General features: G+C 39.2%; 1 long non-coding RNA gene and 1 pseudogene across 1 annotated transcript in view; one reads left to right on the forward strand and one right to left on the reverse strand.

Annotated features, from left to right (window-relative positions):
- Positions 1–2,853: 2,853 nt before the first annotated feature.
- LOC149121663 (U6 spliceosomal RNA) lies at positions 2,854–2,921 on the reverse strand (annotated as a pseudogene).
- A 6,198-nt stretch (positions 2,922–9,119) lies between these two features.
- The window catches only part of LOC149121664 (uncharacterized), a 189,602-nt gene continuing 175,032 nt past the window's right edge, over positions 9,120–23,689 (forward strand). The window contains exon 1 of the long non-coding RNA XR_016223032.1: positions 9,120–9,153. This is a non-coding gene — a long non-coding RNA (uncharacterized LOC149121664). The remainder of the gene's footprint in view (positions 9,154–23,689) is intronic.

Here is a 23,689-nt window from a genome sequence, read left to right on the forward strand (position 1 = left end):
AAGTCTCAAGATAGAGTACAACTGATCTTATCCAAGCCTCCTTTATCACATGAGGATGCTAAATGCCAAGCCCAGAGAAGTAAAGTGAATTGTTCAAGGTCACATAGGTAAGTTGTGGCAGGGATAATTCTGTATTAGCATTAGGTATCCTGATACATAGGCCACTGTTCTGTCAATTTTGTACTCCTTCTGGAGTTAAAGATTCTAAGTTGTGGAAAATTGAATTTGGAAATTTAGTGGTTGCTATGTTGTTATGGTGAGAAATTTCTGTGTATAGCTATGAGTTGCTTAAATTTTATTCAATATATTTTTCTAGTATGTTTGCTATTTATTTGAAATGTATAACAAGTAGCTTCATCTATTTGCCAAAAGAATTTTTAAAGATTTATTTATATTATTTGAAAGTCAGAATTACACAGAGAGAGAAGGACAGGCAGAGAGAGTGGTCTTCCATTCACTGGTTCACTCCACAGTTGGCCTCCATGGCTGGAGCTGTGCTGACTGGAAGGCAGGAGCCAGGAGCCTCTTCCTGGTCTCCTATGCAGGTGCAGGGGCCCAAGGACTTGCACCATTTTATAGTGTTTCCCAGGCCATAGCAGAGAGCTGGATAGGAAGTGGAGCAGCCAGGTCTTGAACTGATGCCCCTATGGAATACCAGCACTGCAGGTGGCAGCCTCACCCACTATGCCACAGTGCCAGCCCTTGCCAAAAGAATTTATAGAAGCTATTCCATATATACACTTAACAATTATTTAGTTACTTGACATGAACTATCCCTGCATATTTGAAAATTTTGAATGGTATCACTTGGGTTTTAAGAATGTTATATTTTAGGTCTCTTAATATTTTTAGTGATGATGTTTTAAAGGCCCTTTCTGTTTTATGGAAAATGATAAGGATTTTGTTTTACAATGGCCATAGTATTACTACTTAAAGCAATAGATTAAATAAAACTTTTAAACAAAGTCATTTAATACTGAATTCTAACACACTGGTATATTTTAAAGTGAGAAGCCGGATTTCTTTCAGATATTCTAAAGAAGAATGATAATCAAAATTGAAGACATCTACAGTTTTTAATCACTTGTTTTAAGTATTGGTCATAATGGTCCAATTTTGAGTTTAATTTTAATTAGCTTTTAAATGATTCAATATGTTTTATAGAAAAAATTCGGAGAACATAATTATATACTCAACCTCCCTCCCTTCTTTTTCCTTCTTTGTCATTTTTTTTAGCTTATGAAATGACATTTTCAGTTTACATTACATTAAAAAGGGTTCTTGAATCAAGGGACAAGTTTAACAGGCAAAAAGCAAAAAGATCGTAATTTAGAGGGAATATAGACAATGGCTCTAAACAATATTTGAATATCACATCTAAACAATATTTGAATAAATTGATAAATATTTTAATTTCTCCTACTAAAATGCTCAAAGTCTTTAATTATTTATCAAATATTAGTGCAAAATTATGGATTTAAATGATCCCAAAAAGTGATGAATTTTTGTGTAATAAAGTCCAATTTTTGTCAAGGCTTTTTGACAGTCTCACAGAAAACTTATGTTTGTGAATGGGAAGAATAATACCAAAATATCCATACTACCAAAAGCAATTTGCAAATTCAATGTAATCCCAATCAACATACCAACGATGTTCTCAGAGCTAGAAAAAATGATGCTAAAATTCACATAGAAACATGAGAGATGCTTAACATCTAAAGCAATATTATAAAGCAAAAAAAAGCTGGAGACATCACACCATATTTTAAGACATATTACAGGGGTCAGCACTATGACAAAGCAGGTAAAGTCACCGTCTGCAGTGCCGGCATCTCATATGGGTGCCAGTATGTTTCCCAGCTGCTCCACTTCTTATACCCCTCTCTGGTATAGCCTGAGAAAAAAGTAGAAAATGGCCAAAGTCTTTGGGCCCCTGCACCTGCATAGAGACCTGGAAGAAGCTCCTGACACTTGGATTCAGATCAACAGAGCTCCGGCCATTGTGGCCATTTGGGGAGTAAACCAGTGGATGGAAGACCTCTCTCTCTCTCTGCCTCTACCTCTCTGTAACTCTGCCTTTCAAATAAATATACTGCAAAAAAAAAAGAAGAAGTGTTAGCACTGATATAATAACAGACACATAGTTCAATGGAAAAGACTTGGTAGCATAGAAATAAACCCAAATTTCTACCAGCAACTCATATTTAACAAAGGAACTAAAATGAACTGGAGAAAGAAGAATCTCTTTCACAAGTGGTGCAGAGGAACTTGATTATCCATATGTAGAAGCCTGAAAAGAGACTCCAACATCTCTTACACTATGTGAAAGTGAACTCACAGTGAATTAAAATGTAATCATAAGACCCAAACCCAAGTAAACATAGGGAAACTCTAAATATTGTCAACACACAATAGCTTTTGGGTAAGATTCCAATAGCAATAGTCACAAAAATAAAAACAGAGACATTTGAGTATATCCAACTAAGATACTTCTTCACAACAAAGTAAACATCAGAGTGTAGATACAATGAACAGATGGCAGGAAAAATTAAAACTCTGAATGTTTACAGATTTCCAGAACATTTACATGAATTGGAAAAACTCCAAAAAATACAGTGAAGAAACAGGCAAGGATCTGAATAGACATTTCTCAGAAGAAATGTACATGGTCAAAACATGTGAATATGCCCGATGTCACTAGCCATTATGTAAATATAAATCAGAACACCATATCAGTCTCCAACACCTGTGGGAGAATACAACACTCAGGTGTTTGTGTGTGCAGCAAGTGGGTTTAGAGGACCCTGTTCACCTCTGGAGAGCAGAGCCTACAGGGAGGTAAAGAAACCTTACTGCGCAGGGGCATGCTAATCTTCTCTGTATCATTCCAATTTTAGTATATGTGCTGCCGAAGCGAGCACATGTGCTGCCGAAGCGAGAAAGAGATGAAAAAAATTTATCTCAGCTAGCCACTAATATTCAAGAAACAAGGTCTTCAGGAAAGCCAACTCAACTGACATTTTCATGTCATTGTTAAATAAAGGAAAAATTATCTAGGTTCAGCAATACGTAGTTTATAAGAGAAAGACTACAGAGTAATTTCCTTGGCATAGAAATAACTTTTTTTTTTTTTTTTTTTTTTTTTTTTTTTTTTTTTTTTTTTTTTATCCATGAGGGCTTGCTATCACCACCACACACCCACATCCCATATACAAATGCCTGGCTTGAGTGGTAGCTTCTCTGCTTTGAGGCAAGTTTCTGCTAGTGTGCACCCTGGGAGGAGACGGAGGATGGCAGAAGTGCTTGGGTCCCTGCACCCAAATGGGACATCCAGAATGAATTCCCAGTTCCTGGTTGTGGCTTGGTCAAGCTTTGGCTATTGCAAGTGTCTGGGGAGTGAAGCAGTGGTTCCCTCTTCCTGTCACTCTGCCTTTCAAATCAATAACTGTTGTTGGTAATGACTAATAATGATATTCACTGATTGTCAAATTTTGAATCTATTAATTATAGACAATTTCTCTTTGTATTTTTAAACTTTCATAATGTTCTGTAGCCAATTTCATCACTAGAAATAAAAACTTTTCCTCAAAAAAAAAAAAAAAGAAACCTTACTGCTTTCCTAATGTGCTTATTAAGTTCTTGACCAGCGCCTGTTAGTCTTGCCACAAACTTTCTAGTCTTACTACTTTCCTTCTTCTTCTTCTTCTTCTCTGTGACTTGTAAAATAGTATACATTCTATATACTGTGGATACTTTTGATTTATTTTATTCCTTCGGTCTCCTATGAAGTTCCTCCACAAAAGCACAGCCCTCAAAATATTCATTCATTTATGCAGTCTGCAGATTTCATGAGCTACTAAATTCCAAGTAGTATGTTAAAGGCAAGATCTGGGCCTAAGAGAAAAGTGGTCTAAATTCTGTGCCTAGAAGAGGATTTGGGACATAGTAGAACTTCAGTGAAGTGCTATGTGAATGACATGCACTCATTAAATGAGTAATCTAAAGCATACACTTCATTTAAGCAACACAGCAGCCCTACTCACCTCAGGTAGAGCAATTGAGAGGAATAATGTGAACAAAAATAAGACATCAATAAGTTGAATAATAACAGAGAAAAAACAAAATGAGATAGATGCCAACATTACTGAGCTATTTTTGAGGAATTAAATTGATAGAGGGGCTGGCATTGTGGCCAAGTGGGGAAAGCTGCAATCTGTGAGGCCAGCATAACATCTGAGTTCCACTTTGAGTTTAGGAATCTCCACTTCCAATTTAGCTCACTGCTAAACACCTGGGAAACCAGCAGAAGATGGACGAAGGACTCAGGTCCTTGCCACTCATGTGGGAGACTTGGATGAAGCTCCTGACTCCAGCATGCCCCAGGCTCAACTGTTGAAACTCTCTGGGGTGTGAGCCAGCAGATGAAAGCTATCTATGTCTTTCCCTCTCTCTCTAAATCCACCTTTCAAATAATAAAGATTTAATAAACAAATTAACTGATTTCAAAATACACAAAAACATGAACAATACTATATCATTTTTATGCCAAACTGATAAAAAATAACAAATGCTAGAGAGCACATGGGAAAAGAAAACCACCATATATGGTAGGTGAAAACACAAGTTAGTACAGATGTTATGCAGAACAGTATGGTCATTCCTTAAAAAGGATAAAAATTGGGGCTGGCGCTGTTGTGCAGTGAGTTAAAGCCCTGGCCTGAAGGGCCAGCATCCCATTTGGGTGCCAGTTCTAGTTCCAGCTGCTCTTCTTCCAATACAGCTCTCTGCTATCTCCTGGGATAGCAGTAGAAGATGGCCCAAGTCCTTGGGCCCATGCACCCATGAGGGAGACCCAGAGGAAGCTCCTGTCTCCAGGTTTCAGAATGGCATAACTCTGGCCTTTGTAGTCATCTGTAGAGCGAACCAGCTAATGGAGGACCTCTCTGTGTCTCTACCTCTATTGTAACTCTTTCAAATAAATAACAAAAATTAAACTAAGATAAAAATTGACCTACCATGTGAGAGTTATCTTGCTCTTGGCTATATAGAATAAGGAAATTTTATTAGAAGGAAAGGAGGAGAGCATATCAAAGATACAGCAATTTTCCCATAACACAGCCACTATAACACAGTTCACTGCAGCCAGGATGTGAAACCAATCTAGCTGTCCATCAATGAAAAACAATGGACAGGGCAACCTCTTTTAGATACAAAAAAAGAACAAAATATTATTAAATTAATTGAAATAAGCCAGAAGCAGGAACACAAATGTCACCTGGTCCTTGTCGCATGTGGAAGTGAAAGAAAATAATGGATCTGAACACAGAACTGTGATTACTAGAGGCTGAGAAGGGAAGCAGCTAGGGATAGAGGGGGATTGGATAATAGGTATCAAAAATCAAAGAGGCAGAAAGAACTTCTGGTGTTCCATAATATAATGAGATGACTACATTCAACCATATTAGGTTCTGTGTAAAGAACTGAAGGAGAGGAGCTGGTAGTCTCAAATCATGGAGAAGAATTAGAAACTGTAGTTGCTTGGGGGCCAGCATTGTGGCACAGTGGGCTAACACCCTGGCCTGAAGCACCAGCATCCCATGTGGGTACCAGTTCTAGTCCTGGCTGCTCCTCTTCTGATCCAACTCTCTGCTATGGCCTGGGAAAGCAGTAGAAGATGGCCCAAGTCCTTGGGTCCCTGCACCCAAGTGGGAGATCTGGAAGAAGCTCCTGGTTCCTGGAATCAGATTGGCAGAGCTCCGGCCATTGTGGCCATCTGGGGAGTGAACCGGCAGAGGAAGACCTCTCTCTCTCTCTGCTGCTACTTCTCTCTGTAACTCTGTCTTTCAAATAAATAACTCTTTAAAAACTTAATAAAACTGTAGTTGCTTAGCTTGATCACTTTTTACTGCATAAATGTGTGCAAATATTGCACTACACCCTGTAATAATGCATGACTAGGACACATTAATCACAAATTATTTCAATGAAATTTTAAAAATTAGAAGCATTTCTTTATATTAACAATGAACTATTTGAAAATGAAATTAGAGAAACATTTCCATGCATAGCAGCATAAGAACCAGGAACCAATGTCTTCAATGTTATCAGTGATGAATCAGATTCACAGCCCCCAGCACTCAGTTTTTGCCATATACTTTACCATGGCAATTGTGGGCATATAGTAGTAAATCAATGGACAGGAATCCTTTGTCTCTAAATCTGCTAAATAAATAAACAAGGAATTCATCAAAGAAAAAGAGATATCAATTTGGATGCCAGGCACAAAAACACATGCACTTGAGCTATCCTCCAGTTTGTGATGCCAACAAATCTTTCAGACATGTTACATTTTCAGAGACTTTTCTGTAATCTTGCTAAGCTTTCTGGAAATCTGCCTTATAGCAAAGGGTTTCCCAATTCCATTACACTCATGATATTTCTTTTGTGTGATATATTAGTTTACCATCTAGAGATAATTTATGGTACAAAACTTTTCTATGCATGCATGTTTTCTCATTTGTGAGTCTATTCATGGGAATTGAAGACTGATTTATAACAGAAATACATTTTCCAAATTCATTGCATAGACTTTTGTTCCTTATGAATTCTCTGAAGTCTGTTGATGTCTAATTTCTGGCTAAAGGTTTTATTGTATTTACAGCATGCAAAGACTATCACCTTTTGTGAATTCTGTGTCTATACAAGCCTGAAATAAAGAAAATGTTTTTGCACAATCAGTATACGCCTAAGAAACCACCTGTGTCAATTCTCTGATGTACCATTGACTTCTGACTCTAATAATATTTATAAGCTTTCTCCTTTACATGAGTCTCTGTTGGATAGGATGTGATTTCCAGCAAAAGGTTTTGTCACAATACTTACATGAATTTTGGAGAAAAGCTCTTCCACATTCATTATATTGTTAAGGTCTCTCCCTTGTTCAAATTCCATGATGGATTATGAGGCATTACCTATGTGAAATGACTTTCTCACATTTATTTCATTCATTAGATATATATGTTGTGCATTCTGATATAAGGAGAGATTTGGGCAGAGCTTTCCAACACTCATTACACCCATAAGGTTTCTCTCCCACGTGAATTCCCTGTTGTCTTATGAGGTATGGCTTCTAATTAAAGGGATTTTACTTTCAAAGGAGTTTTTCCCTATATGAATTTGATGATGTACAATGAGGGCTGAATTATGGTAAAAGGCTCTGAGTCATTACATTCATAAAATTGCTCCCCATGAGAATTCTTTTATGTTTGATGAGGTCTGATTTGCACCACAAAGGCTATTCACATGTATTATATTCATGCATTTCTCCCCTTGGTGAATTCTCTAATATTTCATGAGATATAACTTGCACAAAAAGGTCAAGTAGAAAATTCCCTGTGTGGATACTCTGATATCTTATGAGTTATGAAGTACAGCAAAGAGGCTTTCCACCATCCTTCCATCCATAAAACCTACCTAAATTGAGCAACAAAGATATAAAAAACCTAAACACACACATAACCAGATGGAAATGATACCAGTAATAAAGACCATCACTACCAAGAAAACCCCAAAACTGGAAGGCTTCACTGCTGAATTCTAACAGACATTTAAAGCACTAACTGCAATTCTTCTCAAGTTATTCAAAACAATTGAGAGAGAGGCGATTCTCCCAAATTCTTTCTATGAAGCCAACATCACCTTCATTCCTAAACTTGAAAAAAGTGCAACAAAGAAAGTAATTATAGACCAATTTCCCTGATGAACATACATGCAAAGATCTGCAACAGAATTCTGGCCAATTGAATCCAACAATGCATCAGAAAGATCATCCACCCAGACCAAGTGGGATTTATCCTTGGTATGCAAGGATGGAACCAAAGGCTTTTCCACAGTCATTTCATTTATAAGCTTTCTCCATGGTGTGAAGGCTCTGATACTTTCTGAGGTTTGACTTCTCAGCAAAGGTTTTTCCACAGTCATTGCAATCATAAGGTTTCCCCCAGTACAAATTGTCTGATGCTTTGTGAGCTTTGATTTCTCAGCAAAGGCTTTTCCACAATGATTGCATTCATAAGGTTTCTCCCCTCTGTGAATTCTCTGATGATTTATGAGGTTTGCCTTCTGGCCAAAGGATTTTCCATAGTAATTGCATTCATAAGGTTTCTCACCTGTGTGAATTCTCTGATGATTTATGAGGTTTGCCTTCTGGCCAAAGGATTTTCCACAGTCATTACATTCAAAAGGTTTCTCACCTGTGTGAATTCTCTGATGATTTATGAGGTGTTTCTTCTGGCCAAAGAACTTCCCACAGTCATTAGATTTGTAAGATTTCAACCCTGTGTGAATTCTCTGATGTCTAATGAGATCTGACTTCTGGTGAGTGGTTTCCACACAATCATTACACACATGAGGGTTTTCCACAATATGAGTGCTGTGATGGAGGGTATTTAATACTGAATGAATTCCCACAAGGTTTACATGCATAGGATTTCTTCCCTATATTTGGTCTATGATTCAGTCTAACATGTGATTGGTAAATGACAGGTTCCACAGTCCCAATATACTTATAAATGTTCTCTCTTTTCAGGTGAATACAATCAGAATTCCACAGTCAGTCAGCTGGGAGGGGTGGATGAATCCGGAAACAGCTGGTTTCCTTGTACTAAAACAAGCGCCATATCACGAAGGACTCTTGCATTTCTTTTTCTTTTTTGCATTTTTCACATTTTCTTATTTATCATGGTTTGTAATAAATTTTCTGATGTGGGTTGTGGTTTTGAGGCTGGCTTAAGGAGTTCAGGGAACCAGAGGAATGGTCTTTTTCAATTAGGGCACAGCTGTTGTTTCTCTCCAATTCTGGCTTTCTGTAATTGCTTTGGGTGCCTCAGGCAATTTTTCATTTTGAGCCACTTTTTCCTAAATGCTTTGTTGGTCTGAGTTGGTTTTGCCTTTTTCCTTTTCAAATTGTGTATTCTGATGCAATACAAACAAGGGTTTAGAACGAGGATCCATCAGGAAATTGAAAAACAGAACATATTGGGTTTTCATGATTAGAAATCATAGGCAACATGACCAAGATGAGTTTTTGGGTTTTGGAAAATGACATAGAACCCTTCCACTGAGGGGCAGATATTAATTTCCTCCAAATCGAGAGTAAGTGCGATTTTCAGGTGAATTCAATCAGAATTCCACAGGCAGTCAGCTAGGAGGGGTGGATGAATCCGGGAACAGCTGGTTTCCTTGCAACTAAATCAAGCCCAATATCACAAAGGACTCTTGCATTTCTTTGGCTTCTTTCTCTTTTTTCTTTTTATCATGGTTTGTAATGAATTTTCTGATGTGAGCTTTGGTTTTGAGGCTGCAATATAGAGTTCAGTGCACAGGAGGAATGGTCTTTTTCAAACAGGGCATAGCTGTTGGCCTGCTTCAATTCTGGCTTGCTGTCATTGTTTTGGGTGCCTCAGCCGATTTGTGGTTTCTTGTGTGGCAATTTCCTAAATGTTTTCTGGGTCTGAGTTGGCTTTGCCTTCTTCATTCCCAAATTCTGTATTCTGACGCAACACAAACAAGAGTTTGGACAGAGTAGCCATTATGAAATAAAAAACATTACAAATGGGCATTTGAAGAATATAAATCTACAGGTAACACGACCAAGGTGAGTTTTTGTGTTTTGGAAAATCAAATGGAACACTTTGGCTGAGGTGACAGATATTAATTGCCTCCAAACTGAGTTTCACTGTGATTTTCAGGTTAATTCAGTCAAAATTCCACAGGCATCAGCTGGAGGTGTGGATGAATCCGGGAACATTCGGTTTTCTTGAGACTAAATCAAGTCCAATATCATCATGGATTCTTGCATTTTTTTGGCTTTTTTCTCATTTTTCTTATTTATCATGGTTTGTAATGAATTTTCTGATGTGAGCTTTGGTTTTGAGGCTGGCATATTGAGTTCAGGGCACAAGAGGAAGGTTCTTTTTCAATGAGGGCACAGCTGTTGGCTTGCTCCAATTCTGGCTTGCTGTCATTGTTTTGGGTGCCTCAGCCGATTTGTGGTTTCTTGAGTGGCAATTTCCTAAATGTTTTCTGGGTCTGAGTCGGTTTTGCCTTCCTATTCCCAAATTTTGTATTCTGATGCAATAGAAGCATGTTTTGGAGAGTAGCCATTATGAAAGAAAGAAAAAAAAAAAACACAGCGCATTGCCATTTCAGGATTAGAAATCTACAGGCAACACAACCAAGATGAGTTTCTGTGTTTTGGAAAATGACATAGAACGCTTCTGCTGAGGGGACAGATTCTAATTCCCTCCCAAATGAGTGTGAGTGCGATATTGAGGTGAATTCAATCAGAATTCCAGAGTCAGTCTGAGGAAGGGGGGGATGAATCTGGAAACAGCCAGTTTCTTTGTGTCTAAATCCAGCCAAATATCAGAAAGGACTCTTGCATTTCTTTGGCTTTTTCACATTTCCCTTATTTATCATGGTTTGTAATGAATTTTCTGATGTGAACTTTGGTTTTGAGGCTGCAATATAGAGTTCAGGGCACCGGAGGAATGGTGTTTTTCAAACAGGACACAGCTGTTGGTTTGCTCCAATTCTGGCTATTGTCTTTGTTTTGGGTGCCTCAGCTGAAATTTGGTTTCTTGAGTTTCACTGGGATTGTCAGGTTAATTCAGTCAGAATTCCACAGGCAGTCAGCTTTAGTGGTGGATGAATCTGGGAACAGCCAGTTTCCTTGCAACTAAATCAAACCCAATATCACTATGGATTCTTGCATTTCTTTGGCTTTTTCACTTTTTTCTTATTTATCATGGTTTGTAATGAATTTTCTGATGTGAGCTTTGGTTTTGAGGCTGCAATATATAGTTCAGGGCACAAGAGGATGGTTCTTTTTCAATGAGGGCACAGCTGTTGGCTTGCTCCACTTCTGGCTTGCTGTCATTGTTTTGAGTGCCTCAGCCGATTTGTGGTTTCTTGTGTGGCAATTTCCCAAATGTTTTCAGGGTCTGAGTTGGCTTTGCCTTCTTCCTTCCCAAATTTTGTATTCTGATGCAATGCAAAGAAGAGTTTGTACAGAATAGCCATTGTGAAATAAAAAACCCAACAAATAGGCATTTGAAGCTTAGAAATCTACAGGTAACATGACCAAGGTGAGTTTTTGTGTTTTGGAAAAAAAAATGGAACACTTTGGCTGAGGTGACAGATATTAACTGCCTCCAAACTGAGTTTCACTGTGATTTTCAGGTTAATTCAGTCAGAATTCCACAGGCAGTCAGCTGGAGGGGTGGATGAATCCGGGAACAGCCGGTTTCCTAGCGACTAAATCAAGCCCTATATCATTATGGATTCTTGCATTTCTTTGGCTTTTTTCTCTTTTTTCTTATTTATCATGGTTTGTAATGAATTTTCTGATGTGAGCTTTGGTTTTGAGGCTGGCGTATTGAGTTCAGGGCACAAGAGGAAGGTTCTTTTTCAATCAGGGCACAGCTGTTGGCTTGCTCCACTTCTGGCTTGCTGTCATTGTTTTGGGTGCCTCAGCTGATTTGTGGTTTCTTGTGTGGCAATTTCCTAAATGTTTTCGGGGTCTGAGTTGGTTTTGCCTTCTTCCTTCCCAAATTTTGTATTCTGATGCAATACAAGCAAGATTTTGGACAGAGTAGCCATTATGAAAGAAAAAAAAAAAAACACAGCAAATTGACCTTTCAGGATTAGAAATCCATAGGCAACACAACCAAGGTGAGATTCTGTGTTTTGGAAAATGACATGGAACGCTTCTGCTGAGGTGACAGATTCTAATTCCCTCCAAATGGAGTGTGAGAGCGATCTTGAGGTGAATTCAATCAGAATTCCAAAGTCAGTCTGTGGAAGGGGGGGATGAATCTGGAAACAGCCAGTTTCTTTGTGTCTAAATCCTGCCAAATATCACAAAGGACTCTTGCATTTCTTTGGCTTTTTCACATTTCCCTTATTTATCATGGTTTGTAATGAATTTTCTGATGTGAGCTTTGGTTTTGAGGCTGGCATATTGAGTTCAGGGCGCAAGAGGAAGGTTCTTTTTCAATCAGGGCACAGCTGTTGGCTTGCTCCAATTCTGGCTTGCTGTCATTGTTTTGGGTGCCTCAGCTGATTTGTGGTTTCTTGAGTGCCAATTTCCTAAATGTTTTCTGGGTCTGAGTCGGTTTTGCCTTCTTATTCCCAAATTTTGTATTCTGATGCAATACAAGCAAGATTTTGGAGAGTAGCCATTATGAAAGAAAGAAAAAAAAAAAAACACAGCGCATTGCCCTTTCAGGATTAGAAATCTACAGGCAACACGACCAAGATGAGTTTCTGTGTTTTGGAAAATGACATAGAACGCTTCTGCTGAGGGGACAGATTCTAATTCCCTCCCAAATGAGTGTGAGTGTGATTTTGAGGTGAATTCAATCAGAATTCCAGAGTCAGTCTGAGGAAGAGGGGGATGAATCTGGAAACAGCCAGTTTCTTTGTGTCTAAATCCAGCCAAATATCAGAAAGGACTCTTGCATTTCTTTGGCTTTTTCACATTTCCCTTATTTATCATGGTTTGTAATGAATTTTCTGATGTGACCTTTGGTTTTGAGGCTGCAATATAGAGTTCAGGGCACCAGAGGAATGGTCTTTTTCAAACAGGGCACAGCTGTTGGCCTGCTCCAATTCTGGCTATTGTCTTTGTTTTGGGTGCCTCAGCTGAAATTTGGTTTCTTGAGTTTCACTGGGATTGTCAGGTTAATTCAGTCAGAATTCCACAGGCAGTCAGCTTTAGTGGTGGATGAATCTGGGAACAGCCGGTTTCCTTGCAACTAAATCAAACCCAATATCATTATGGATTCTTAGATTTCTTTGGCTTTTTTCTCTTTTTTCTTATTTATCATGGTTTGTAATGAATTTTCTGATGTGAGCTTTGGTTGAGGCTGCAATATGGAGTTCAGGGCACAAGAGGATGGTTCTTTTTCAATCAGGGCACAGCTGTTGGCTTGCTCCACTTCTGGCTTGCTGTCATTGTTTTGAGTGCCTCAGCCGATTTGTGGTTTCTTGTGTGGCAATTTCCCAAATGTTTTCAGGGCCTGAGTTGGCTTTGCCTTCTTCCTTCCCAAATTTTGTATTCTGATGCAATTTAAAGAAGACTTTGTACAGAATAGCCATTATGAAAGAAAAAACACAACAAATAGGCGTTTGAAGCTTAGAAATCTACAGGTAACATGACCAAGGTGAGTTTTTGTGTTTATGAAAATAAAATGGAACACTTTGGCTGAGGTGACAGATATTAATTGCCTCCAAACTGAGTTTCACTGGGATTTTCAGGTTAATTCAGTCAGAATTCCACAGGCAGTCAGCTGGAGGGTGGATGAATCCAGGAACAGCCCGTTTCCTTGCGACTCAATCAATCCCAATATCATTATGGATTCTTGCATTTTTTTGGCTTTTCTCTCTTTTTTCTTATTTATCATGGTTTGTAATGAATTTTCTGATGTGAGCTTTGGTTTTGAGACTGCAATATAGAGTTCAGGGCATCGGAGGAATGGTCTTTTTCAAACAGGGCACAGCTGTTGGTGTGCTCAAATTCTGGCTATTGTCTTTGTTTTGGGTGCCTCAGCTGAAATTTGGTTTCTTGAGTTTCACTGTGATTGTCAGGTTAATTCAGTCAGAATTCCACAGGCAGTCAGCTTTAGTGGTGGATGAATCTGGGAACAGCCGGTTTCCTTGCAACTAAATCAAACCCAATATCATTATGGATTCTTGCATTTCTTTGGCTTTTTTCTCTTTTTTCTTATTTATCATGGTTTGTAATGAATTTTCTGATGTGAGCTTTGGTTTTGAGGCTGGCATATTGAGTTCAGGGCACAAGAGGATGGTTCTTTTTCAATCAGGGCACAGCTGTTGGCTTGCTCCACTTCTGGCTTGCTGTCATTGTTTTGAGTGCCTCAGCCGATTTGTGGTTTCTAGTGTGGCAATTTCCCAAATGTTTTCAGGTCTGTGTTGGCTTTGCCTTCTTCCTTCCCAAATTTTGTATTCTGATGCAATGCAAAGAAGAGTTTGTACAGAATAGCCATTATGAAATAAAAAAAACACAACAAATAGGCGTTTGAAACTTAGAAATCTACAGGTAACTTGACCAAGGTGAGTTTTTGTGTTTATGAAAATCAAATGGAACACTTTGGCTGAGGTGACAGATATTAATTGCCTCCAAACTGAGTTTCACTTTGATTTTCAGGTTAATTCAGTCAGAATTCCACAGGCAGTCAGCTGGAGGGGTGGATGAATCTGGGAACAGCCGGTTTCCTAGCGACTAAATCAAGCCCTATATCATTATGGATTCTTGCATTTTTTGGCTTTTTTCCATTTTTCTTATTTATCATGGTTTGTAATGAATTTTCTGATGTGAGATTTGGTTTTGAGGCTGGCATATTGAGTTCAGGGCACAAGAGGAAGGTTCTTTTTCAATCAGGGCACAGCTGTTGGCTTGCTCCACTTCTGGCTTGCTGTCATTGTTTTGGGTGCCTCAGCTGATTTGTGGTTTCTTGTGTGGCAATTTCCTAAATGTTTTCGGGGTCTGAGTTGGTTTTGCCTTCTTTCTTCCCAAATTTTGTATTCTGATGCAATACAAGCAAGATTTTGGACAGAGTAGCCATTATGAAAGAAAAAAAAAAAAAACACAGCAAATTGACCTTTCAGGATTAGAAATCCATAGGCAACACAACCAAGGTGAGATTCTGTGTTTTGGAAAATGACATGGAACGCTTCTGCTGAGGGGACAGATTCTAATTCCCTCCAAATGGAGTGTGAGAGCGATTTTGAGGTGAATTCAATCAGAATTCCAGAGTCAGTCTGTGGAAGGGGGGGATGAATCTGGAAACAGCCAGTTTCTTTGTGTCTAAATCCTGCCAAATATCACAAAGGACTCTTGCATTTCTTTGGCTTTTTCACATTTCCCTTATTTATCATGGTTTGTAATGAATTTTCTGATGTGAGCTTTGGTTTTGAGTCTGGCATATTGAGTTCAGGGCACAAGAGGAAGGTTCTTTTTCAATGAGGGCACAGCTGTTGGCTTGCTCCAATTCTGGCTTGCTGTCATTGTTTTGGATGCCTCAGCCGATTTCTGGTTTCTTGAGTGGAAATTTCCTAAATGTTTTCTGGGTCTGAGTCGGTTTTGCCTTCTTATTCCCAAATTTTGTATTCTGATGCAATGCAAAGAAGAGTTTGTAAAGAATAGCCATTATGAAATAAAAAACACAAAAAATAGGTGTTTGAAGCTTAGAAATCTACAGGTAACATGACCAAGTTGAGTTTTTGTGTTTATGAAAATAAAATGGAATACTTTGGCTGAGGTGACAGATATTAATTGCCTCCAAACTGAGTTTCACTGTGATTTTCAGGTTAATTCAGTCAGAATTTCACAGGCAGTCAGCTGGAGCGGTGGATGAATCCGGGAACAGCCGGTTTCCTAGCGAGTAAATCAAGCCCTATATCATTATGGATTCTTGCATTTTTTTGGCTTTTTTCTCTTTTTTCTTATTTATCATGGTTTGTAATGAATTTTCTGATGTGAGCTTTGGTTTTGAGGCTGGCATACTGAGTTCAGGGCACAAGAGGAAGGTTCTTTTTCAATCAGGGCACAGCTGTTGGCTTGCTCCAATTCTGGCTTGCTGTCATTGTTTTGGGTGCCTCAGCTGATTTGTGGTTTCTTGTGTGGCAATTTCCTAAATGTTTTCAGGGTCTGAGTTGGTTTTGTCTTCTTCCTTCCCAAATTTTGTATTCTGATGCAATACAAGCAAGATTTTGGACAGAGTAGCCATTATGAAAGAAAAAAAAAAAACACAGCAAATTGACCTTTCAGGATTAGAAATCCATAGGCAACACAACCAAGATGAGATTCTGTGTTTTGGAAAATGACATGGAACGCTTCTGCTGAGGGGACAGATTCTAATGCCCTCCAAATGGAGTGTGAGAGCGATTTTGAGGTGAATTCAATCAGAATTCCAAAGTCAGTCTGTGGAAGGGGGGGATGAATCTGGAAACAGCCACTTTCTTTGTGTCTAAATCCTGCCAAATATCACAAAGGACTCTTGCATTTCTTTGGCTTTTTCACATTTCCCTTATTTATCATGGTTTGTAATGAATTTTCTGATGTGAGCTTTGGTTTTGAGACTGCAATATAGAGTTCAGGGCACAAGAGGAAGGTTCTTTTTCAATCAGGGCACAGCTGTTGGCTTGCTCCAATTCTGGCTTGCTGTCATTGTTTTGGGTGCCTCAGCTGATTTGTGGTTTCTTGAGTGCCAATTTCCTAAATATTTTCTGGGTCTGAGACGGTTTTGCCTTCTTATTCCCAAATTTTGTATTCTGATGCAATACAAGCAAGATTTTGGAGAGTAGCCATTATGAAAGAAAAAAAAAAAAAAACGCATTGCCCTTTCAGGATTAGAAATCTACAGGCAACACAACCAAGATGAGTTTCTGTGTTTTGGAAAATGACATAGAACGCTTCTGCTGAGGGGACAGATTCTAATTCCCTCCCAAATGGAGTGTGAGAGCGATTTTGAGGTGAATTCAATCAGAATTCCAAAGTCAGTCTGTGGAAGGGGGGGATGAATCTGGAAACAGCCAGTTTCTTTGTGTCTAAATCCAGCCAAATATCAGAAAGGACTCTTGCATTTCTTTGGCTTTTTCACATTTCCCTTATTTATCATGGTTTGTAATGAATTTTCTGATGTGAGCTTTGGTTTTGAGACTGCAATATACAGTTCAGGGCACCGGAGGAATGGTCTTTTTCAAACAGGGCACAGCTGTTGGTGTGCTCCAATTCTGGCTATTGTCTTTGTTTTGGGTGCCTCAGCTGAAATTTGGTTTCTTGAGTTTCACTGTGATTGTCAGGTTAATTCAGTCAGAATTCCACAGGCTGTCAGCTTTAGTGGTGGATGAATCTGGGAACAGCCGGTTTCCTTGCAACTAAATCAAACCCAATATCATTATGGATTCTTGCATTTCTTTGGCTTTTTTCTCTTTTTTCTTATTTATCATGGTTTGTAATGAATTTTCTGATGTGAGCTTTGGTTTTGAGGCTGGCATATTGAGTTCAGGGCACAAGAGGATGGTTCTTTTTCAATCAGGGCACAGCTGTTGACTTGCTCCACTTCTGGCTTGCTGTCATTGTTTTGAGTGCCTCAGCCGATTTCTGGTTTCTTGTGTGGCAATTTCCCAAATGTTTTGAGGTCTGTGTTGGCTTTACCTTCTTCCTTCCCAAATTTTGTATTCTGATGCAATGCAAAGAAGAGTTTGTACAGAATAGCCATTATGAAATAAAAAATACACAACAAATAGGCGTTTGAAACTTAGAAATCTACAGGTAACATGACCAAGGTGAGTTTTTGTGTTTATGAAAATAAAATGGAACACTTTGGATGAGGTGACAGATATTAATTGCCTCCAAACTGAGTTTCACTGTGATTTTCAGGTTAATTCAGTCAGAATTCCACAGGCAGTCAACTGGAGGGGTGGATGAATCCGGGAACAGCCGGTTTCCTAGCGACTAAATCAAGCCCTATATCATTATGGATTCTTGCATTTTTTTGGCTTTTTTCTCTTTTTTCTTATTTATCATGGTGTGTAATGAATTTTCTGATGTGAGCTTTGGTTTTGAGGCTGGCATATTGAGTTCAGGGCACAAGAGGAAGGTTCTTTTTCAATCAGGGCACAGCTGTTGGCTTACTCCACTTCTGGCTTGCTGTCATTGTTTTGGGTGCCTCAGCTGATTTGTGGTTTCTTGTGTGGCAATTTCCTAAATGTTTTCGGGATCTGAGTTGGTTTTGCCTTCTGCCTTCCCAAATTTTGTATTCTGATGCAATACAAGCAAGATTTTGGACAGAGTAGCCAATATGAAAGAAAAAAAAAAAAACACAGCAAATTGACCTTTCAGGATTAGAAATCCATAGGCAACACAACCAAGATGAGATTCTGTGTTTTGGAAAATGACATGGAACGCTTCTGCTGAGGTGACAGATTCTAATGCCCTCCAAATGGAGTGTGAGAGCGATTTTGAGGTGAATTCAATCAGAATTCCAAAGTCGGTCTGTGGAAGGGGGGGATGAATCTGGAAACAGCCAGTTTCTTTGTGTCTAAATCCTGCCAAATATCACAAAGGACTCTTGCATTTCTTTGGCTTTTTCACATTTCCCTTATTTATCATGGTTTGTAATGAATTTTCTGATGTGAGCTTTGGTTTTGAGGCTGGCATATTGAGTTCAGGGCACAAGAGGAAGGTTCTTTTTCAATCAGGGCACAGCTGTTGGCTTGCTCCACTTCTGGCTTGCTGTCATTGTTTTGGGTGCCTCAGCCGATTTGTGGTTTCTTGAGTGCCAATTTCCTAAATGTTTTCTGGGTCTGAGTCGGTTTTGCCTTCTTATTCCCAAATTTTGTATTCTGATGCAATACAAGCAAGATTTTGGAGAGTAGCCATTATGAAAGAATGAAAAAAAAAAAAAAAACACAGCGCATTGCCCTTTCAGGATTAGAAATCTACAGGCAACACAACCAAGATGAGTTTCTGTGTTTTGGAAAATGACATAGAACGCTTCTGCTGAGGGGACAGATTCTAATTCCCTCCCAAATGAGTGTGAGTGCGATATTGAGGTGAATTCAATCAGAATTCCAAAGTCAGTCTGTGGAAGGGGGGGATGAATCTGGAAACAGCCAGTTTCTTTGTGTCTAAATCCAGCCAAATATCACAAAGGACTCTTGCATTTCTTTGGCTTTTTCACATTTCCCTTATTTATCATGGTTTGTAATGAATTTTCTGATGTGAGACTTGGTTTTGAGGCTGCAATATAGAGTTCAGGGCACCTGAGGAATGGTCTTTTTCAAACAGGGCACAGCTGTTGGTGTGCTCCAATTCTGGCCATTGTCTTTGTTTTGGGTGCCTCAGCTGAAATTTGGTTTCTTGAGTTTCACTGTGATTGTCAGGTTAATTCAGTCAGAATTCCACAGGCAGTCAGTTTTAGTGGTGGATGAATCTGGGAACAGCCGGTTTCCTTGCAACTAAATCAAACCCAATATCATTATGGATTCTTGCATTTCTTTGGCTTTTTTCTCTTTTTTCTTATTTATCATGGTTTGTAATGAATTTTCTGATGTGAGCTTTGGTTTTGAGGCTGGCATATTGAGTTCAGGGCACAAGAGGAAGGTTCTTTTTCAATCAGGGCACAGCTGTTGGCTTGCTCCACTTCTGGCTTGCTGTCATTGTTTTGAGTGTCTCAGCCGATTTGTGGTTTCTAGTGTGGCAATTTCCCAAATGTTTTCAGGGTATGAGTTGGCTTTGCCTTCTTCCTTCCCAAATTTTGTATTCTGATGCAATGCAAAGAAGAGTTTGTACAGAATAGCCATTATGAAAGAAAAAACACAACAAATAGGCGTTTGAAGCTTAGAAATCTACAGGTAACATGACCAAGGTGAGTTTTTGTGTTTATGAAAATAAAATGGAACACTTTGGCTGAGGTGACAGATATTAATTGCCTCCAAACTGAGTTTCACTGTGATTTTCAGGTTAATTCAGTCAGAATTCCACAGGCTGTCAGCTGGAGGGGTGGATGTATCTGGGAACAGCCGGTTTCCTAGAGACTAAATCAAGCCCTATATCATTATGGATTCTTGCATTTTTTTGGCTTTTTTCTCTTTTTTCTTATTTATCATGGTTTGTAATGAATTTTCTGATGTGAGCTTTGGTTTTGAGGCTGGCATATTGAGTTCAGGGCACAAGAGGAAGGTTCTTTTTCAATCAGGGCACAGCTGTTGGCTTGCTCCACTTCTGGCTTGCTGTCATTGTTTTGGGTGCCTCAGCTGATTTGTGGTTTCTTGTGTGGCAATTTCCTAAATGTTTTCGGGGTCTGAGTTGGTTTTGCCTTCTTCCTTCCCAATTTTTGTATTCTGATGCAATACAAGCAAGATTTTGGACAGAGTAGCCATTATGAAAGAAAAAAAAAACACAGCAAATTGACCTTTCAGGATTAGAAATCCATAGACAACACAACCAAGGTGAGATTCTGTGTTTTGGAAAATGACATGGAACGCTTCTGCTGAGGGGACAGATTCTAATTCCCTCCAAATGGAGTGTGAGAGCGATCTTGAGGTGAATTCAATCAGAATTCCAAAGTCAGTCTGTGGAAGGGGGGGATGAATCTGGAAACAGCCACTTTCTTTGTGTCTAAATCCTGCCAAATATCACAAAGGACTCTTGCATTTCTTTGGCTTTTTCACATTTCCCTTATTTATCATGGTTTGTAATGAATTTTCTGATGTGAGCTTTGGTTTTGAGGCTGGCGTATTGAGTTCAGGGCACAAGAGGAAGGTTCTTTTTCAATCAGGGCACAGCTGTTGGCTTGCTCCACTTCTGGCTTGCTGTCATTGTTTTGGGTGCCTCAGCCGATTTGTGGTTTCTTGAGTGCCAATTTCCTAAATGTTTTCTGGGTCTGAGTCGGTTTTGCCTTCTTGTTCCCAAATTTTGTATTCTGATGCAATACAAGCAAGATTTTGGAGAGTAGCCATTATGAAAGAAAAAAAAAAAGCGCATTGCCCTTTCAGGATTAGAAATCTACAGGCAACACGACCAAGATTAGTTTCTGTGTTTTGGAAAATGACATAGAACGCTTCTGCTGAGGGGACAGATTGTAATTCCCTCCAAATGGAGTGTGAGAGCGATTTTGAGGTGAATTCAATCAGAATTCCAAAGTCAGTCTGTGGAAGGGGGGGATGAATCTGGAAACAGCCAGTTTCTTTGTATCTAAATCCAGCCAAATATCACAAAGGACTCTTGCATTTCTTTGGCTTTTTCACATTTTCCTGATTTATCATGGTTTGTAATGAATTTTCTGATGTGAGCTTTGGTTTTCAGACTGCAATATAGAGTTCAGGGCACCTGAGGAATGGTCTTTTTCAAACAGGGCACAGCTGTTGGCCTGCTCCAATTCTGGCTATTGTCTTTGTTTTGGGTGCCTCAGCTGATATTTGGTTTCTTGAGTTTCACTGAGATTGTCAGGTTAATTCAGTCAGAATTCCACAGGCAGTCAGCTTTAGTGGTGGATGAATCTGGGAACAGCCGGTTTCCTTGCAACTAAATCAAACCCAATATCATTATGGATTCTTGCATTTCTTTGGCTTTTTTCTCTTTTTTCTTATTTATCATGGTTTGTAATGAATTTTCTCATGTGAGCTTTGGTTTTGAGGCTGGCATATTGAGTTCAGGGCACAAGAGGAAGGTTGTTTTTCAATCAGGGCACAGCTGTTGGCTTGCTCCACTTCTGGCTTGCTGTCATTGTTTTGAGTGCCTCAGCCGATTTGTGGTTTCTTGTGTGGCAATTTCCCAAATGTTTTCAGGGTCTGAGTTGGCTTTGCCTTCTTCCTTCCCAAATTTTGTATTCTGATGCAATGCAAAGAAGAGTTTGTACAGAATAGCCATTATGAAAGAAAAAACACAACAAATAGGCGTTTGAAGCTTAGAAATCTACAGGTAACATGACCAAGGTGAGTTTTTGTGTTTTGGAAAATCAAATGGAACACTTTGGCTGAGGTGACAGATATTAATTGCCTCCAAACTGAGTTTCACTGTGATTTTCAGGTTAATTCAGTCAGAATTCCACAGGCTGTCAGCTGGAGGGGTGGATGAATCCGGGAACAGCCGGTTTCCTAGAGACTAAATCAAGCCCTATATCATTATGGATTCTTGCATTTTTTTGGCTTTTTTCTCTTTTTTCTTATTTATCATGGTTTGTAATGAATTTTCTGATGTGAGCTTTGGTTTTGAGGCTGGCATATTGAGTTCAGGGTACAAGAGGAAGGTTCTTTTTCAATCAGGGCACAGCTGTTGGCTTGCTCCACTTCTGGCTTGCTGTCATTGTTTTGGGTGCCTCAGCTGATTTGTGGTTTCTTGTGTGGCAATTTCCTAAATGTTTTCTGGGTCTGAGTTGGTTTTGCCTTCTTCCTTCCCAATTTTTGTATTCTGATGCAATACAAGCAAGATTTTGGACAGAGTAGCCATTATGAAAGAAAAAAAAAACACAGCAAATTGACCTTTCAGGATTAGAAATCCATAGGCAACACAACCAAGGTGAGATTCTGTGTTTTGGAAAATGACATGGAACGCTTCTGCTGAGGTGACAGATTCTAATGCCCTCCAAATGGAGTGTGAGAGCGATCTTGAGGAGAATTCAATCAGAATTCCAAAGTCAGTCTGTGGAAGGGGGGGATGAATCTGGAAACAGCCAGTTTCTTTGTGTCTAAATCCTGCCAAATATCACAAAGGACTCTTGCATTTCTTTGGCTTTTTTCTTTTTTTCTTATTTATCATGGTTTGTAATGAATTTTCTGATGTGAGCTTTGGTTTTGAGGCTGGCATATTGAGTTCAGGGCACAAGAGGAAGGTTCTTTTTCAATCAGGGCACAGCTGTTGGCTTGCTCCACTTCTGGCTTGCTGTCATTGTTTTGGGTACCTCAGCTGATTTGTGGTTTCTTGTATGGCAATTTCCTAAATGTTTTCTGGGTCTGAGTTGGTTTTGCCTTCTTCCTTCCCAAATTTTGTATTCTGATGCAATACAAGCAAGATTTTGGACAGAGTAGCCATTATGAAAGAAAAAAAAAACACAGCAAATTTACCATTCAGGATTAGAAATCCATAGGCAACACAACCAAGGTGAGATTCTGTGTTTTGGAAAATGACATGGAACGCTTCTGCTGAGGGGACAGATTCTAATTCCCTCCAAATGGAGTGTGAGAGCGATCTTGAGGTGAATTCAATCAGAATTCCAAAGTCAGTCTGTGGAAGGGGGGGATGAATCTGGAAACAGCCACTTTCTTTGTGTCTAAATCCTGCCAAATATCACAAAGGACTCTTGCATTTCTTTGGCTTTTTCACATTTCCCTTATTTATCATGGTTTGTAATGAATTTTCTGATGTGAGCTTTGGTTTTGAGGCTGGCGTATTGAGTTCAGGGCACAAGAGGAAGGTTCTTTTTCAATCAGGGCACAGCTGTTGGCTTGCTCCACTTCTGGCTTGCTGTCATTGTTTTGGGTGCCTCAGCTGATTTGTGGTTTCTTGTGTGGCAATTTCCTAAATGTTTTCGGGGTCTGAGTTGGTTTTGTCTTCTTCCTTCCCAAATTTTGTATTCTGATGCAATACAAGCAAGATTTTGGACAGAGTAGCCATTATGAAAGAAAAAAAAAAAAAACAGCAAATTGACCTTTCAGGATTAGAAATCCATAGGCAATACAACCAAGATGAGATTCTGTATTTTTGAAAATGACATGGAACGCTTTTGCTGAGGTGACAGATTCTAATGCCCTCCAAATGGAGTGTGAGAGCGATTTTGAGGTGAATTCAATCAGAATTCCAAAGTCGGTCTGTGGAAGGGGGGGATGAATCTGGAAACAGCCAGTTTCTTTGTGTCTAAATCCTGCCAAATATCACAAAGGACTCTTGCATTTCTTTGGCTTTTTCACATTTCCCTTATTTATCATGGTTTGTAATGAATTTTCTGATGTGAGCTTTGGTTTTGAGGCTGGCATATTGAGTTCAGGGCACAAGAGGAAGGTTCTTTTTCAATCAGGGCACAGCTGTTGGCTTGCTCCACTTCTGGCTTGCTGTCATTGTTTTGGGTGCCTCAGCCGATTTGTGGTTTCTTGAGTGCCAATT

The sequence above is a fragment of the Oryctolagus cuniculus genome, chromosome 16 (genome assembly GCF_051225735.1).
Source record: "Oryctolagus cuniculus isolate XC-2025 breed Fujian yellow rabbit chromosome 16, ASM5122573v1, whole genome shotgun sequence".
NCBI classification, from domain to species: domain Eukaryota; kingdom Metazoa; phylum Chordata; class Mammalia; order Lagomorpha; family Leporidae; genus Oryctolagus; species Oryctolagus cuniculus.